This window comes from Nannospalax galili, unplaced genomic scaffold (assembly GCF_000622305.1).
Source record: "Nannospalax galili isolate Female #2095 unplaced genomic scaffold, S.galili_v1.0 scaffold140, whole genome shotgun sequence".
Lineage (NCBI taxonomy): Eukaryota > Metazoa > Chordata > Mammalia > Rodentia > Spalacidae > Nannospalax > Nannospalax galili.
In genome coordinates, this window is record NW_008352267.1 from 13,051,318 (window position 1) to 13,054,954 (window position 3,637).

A 3,637-nucleotide genomic window follows, 5' to 3' on the forward strand; every position below is an offset into this window, starting at 1 on the left:
TGTGGTAGCACATGCCTGTAATTGACAGGAGGCTGAAGCAGGATTATCATGAGTTCAAGGCCAGCCTGGTTAATTAATTGGGTTTTGTTTGTTTGTTTTTGGTATTTTTGAGACAGGGACTCCCCATAGCCTCAGCTGCTCTGGAACTCACTGTATAGGCCAGGTTAGCCTCAAACTCATAGAGATCGGCCTGCCTCTGCCTCCCTAGTACTGGTATTAAAGGCATGCACCACCAGCCCAGCCTAATTAATTTGGTTTTATGTTGTAATAAATTTTCTCTACCAACAAAATTGTAGTAACAGTGTGTGTACTTCTTCCTTAGAACGCTTTTGCAATAAAATGGAAAACTCCTCCAAAACACAGTTAGTGTACCAGGATGAGATTAATCTATAACATAGAAACCCCTCCACCAAAGCCTATTTCGAATTTTTGTGTATTTTAAGGTATTTATTTTATTTGAATGTGTAAGGTTAGGATACAATTTTTAAAATGATCCTTGGGCTAACAGCTATAAACAGAGATTTAATCTTATAGGCTTCAAATTCAGGTTACAAAAATGGCTTTTATTTCTAAATGAAACTCTTACGAATGATTTTAAAAACAACGCTCCTTGGCTAGGTGTGGTAGCACACACCTTTAATCCCAGCACTTGGGAGGCAGAGGCAGATGGATCTCAGTGAAATCAAGACCAGCCTGGACTATACAGTGAGTTCCAAGCCAGCTGGGGCTACAGGGAGACCATGTCTCAAAGAAACAAAACAAGGGGCTGGAGAGATGGCTCAGTGGTTAAGAGCACTGACTGCTCTTGCAGAGGACCCGGGTTCGAGTCCCAGCACCCACATGGTGGCTAACAACCCTTCATAACTCCAGTTCCAGGGGAATCTGAAGCCTTCTGACCTCCGTGAGCATTGCACGACACAGGTGCACTCACACACATGCAGGCAATATACTCATTCACATAAAATGAAAATAATAAATAAAATATTTTAAAAAATAAACAACGAAAGCAAAAACAAAAACTCAGACAGCTTAGACTATTTCCTCTACCCTCCTTCCACTTCTACAAGGTGGCAGCTATGACAGGAAGGGTCTATATAACACCCGTGTACTGGGATGAAAAGCACTAAGGCCCCATTGTCATCCATCCATGCTGGCATTTCTTGCTTATCCTTATTTTCACTGGTCCCTACTGAAGGACAATTATCCATCCCAATCCCTGCCATTACACACAGTCCTCTCTGATCTTTCATTAAAACTGAATAGTTCCTTTGGGTCAAACTTTTGGTAACCTTGTATCTCTGTAGTCTGATCCCCATCCTGTTTCTGTGACCATCTTAGGGAGAGAGCCAGGTTTTAGATGCTTTCCCTACTGCCTTGTCTAGATGCCATGACCTGCACCACGACAAAGAAGAGGTATAGAACTTTGTCATGTAGACCCTTGTCTCCTTCCAGATCCCACCCATGATGTAGCATATGAGCTGCCGCTGCCGTATCTGCCGGCTCTATGAGGAATGCTTTATTCTCTCACCCCATCCTTTAACAATGACTGTGCTCTTCTCTTCTCCCTCCACACTGTGATAACTTTAGTCTAGGTAGGTGGAGCACCTCTACCTATCCAATATTCTTCTATGCCTTTTCTCTGTGATGTAGTTTTATACTTTTGTTTGCCAGGATTCTGATTTTTTAAACTGATTTTTTTTAACAAAACGCTTTTTCTCTTCAAAAACTATCCTTGTCCTGAATCTCAAATGCTATTTGAGAACTTGAAGCTGAACATTGTTTTCTAAACTTCTGTGTGTGTGTGTGTGTGTGTGTGTGTGTGTGTGTGTGTGTGTTGCCTGAATGCATGTAAATGCACTTGTGTCATGCAATGCCCATGGATGCCAAAGAAGGGTGTTGAAGTCCCTGGAACTGGAGTTATGGATGGTTGTTAGCTGCCATGTGGGTGCTGGAAACTAAGCCTGGCTCTTCTAGTAAAACAGCCAGTACTCTTAACCACTGGGCCATTTCTCCAGTCCCAACATTAACTTTTTGATTAGTTAAGTCCTTTTCATTTTAGTCTTTGGATTGTTATTATAATGGCCATATAATGAGAACTTTTGCCTAATTGGGGAGGAATTGATCAAAAGTCATAAAAAAGACCAAGGAAGGACACACTAACATTTTATACAATTTTCTCATTGCACTAAAGAAAAATTTGAAATTATATTTGATATTTGATTTCAAAATAAATATGGCTTTCAAAGTGAAAGACATTTTCATTTGACTATTATAAATAAGTGCAGAGGAACATTCACTAATGATGTAGTGGTGAACATCAAAGGTATTTGGACATACTGATTCCTCTTTATTGGGGGTGACATATTTTGAGAGTCCTTATTAAACTTAGGTAAGGTTATTAATGAAAACACTTTTTATAACATATTCTCAATGAAATAACAGTATTCAACAGCAAGCTGAAGTTCCAGTTTGACTTGGCCACCTGGCTCACCTGTGTGTGGACACACACAGAACTTCAAGGATACCCAGGGTACCCATTACAGCCATGGCACATTCTGTTCTAACAGCTGGAGTGTATGGATCACATAAAAATTCTGATCCAAGTTAGCGACTTATTCCAGTCCATCCACACCATTCCTTTATTAATCAAGTTACTGTCTCCAAGTCTGATCTCCAAAAACCAGATAATCCAGGACAGATCTACATACTAGTTCTTTTATAAGGAGGCCTGATGGGAAAGAATGTCACCTATGACTTGCCTACTCATGTCTGTTTTGGGATGGGGATGGGGCAGGGGTATGTTTCTTTTCATTTTGTTCTAAATGTCAAGGAATGGTTGTACCGCCCCCTGGACCTTCTGTACTCATTAGTCTTCTCACTCTGTCAAGAGATGTTTTATGAGTGACATACCAGATGAGGCAGCATTGGACGATGACTCACCCTACTGTGAACTTCAGCTGGACCATTAGAGCCCCTCAAGCAGACCAAGAGCCATGATTAGAATCTCCATTCTTTTGGCTACTGTTGAAAGCACTAATGTCATGTGCCATCCAGTTTATAGGCCATGATTTACCACCACTGGACAATGATTGCATTCACTATTTTATTTCCATGCATAATGCTGCCATGAATATTTTTATAGTGTATTTTTTCCTTCCGTTGAATTTTTCCATGCGACAAATTCCCATAAATGAGATTATTAAAACTCTTCCAAATGATAATTATGACAATTTTATAAAAATTAGATTTAGGATAAAACACTGTTAAAATACAAGTTTGCCTGAAAAAAATAACAATAGCTATGCATGTGGTTGACATGGGAGAAATATGTCAAAACGAAAATTGTGTCAAAATAATGGGATTATGTTTTTTTTTTCCTTTAAATGTTTATAAAATACCATTAAATTTTGATAGAATTCTTTTAAGACCATAGGTATTTTCTAAGTATAGGGGCATGCCAATTTCTCATTGAAGATTACTATTCTTAGTCTTTAAAAAGTCTATGAATAAAAAAACAACAACCAGTTTTCCTTCAGAGCCTAACAGCTTTAATTATTCAAACTTTACTCACATTGTTTGCTAGAGGTCTCAATAATTGAGATGCATCTATGAGACAATAAAGAATCAACCCCTGTTT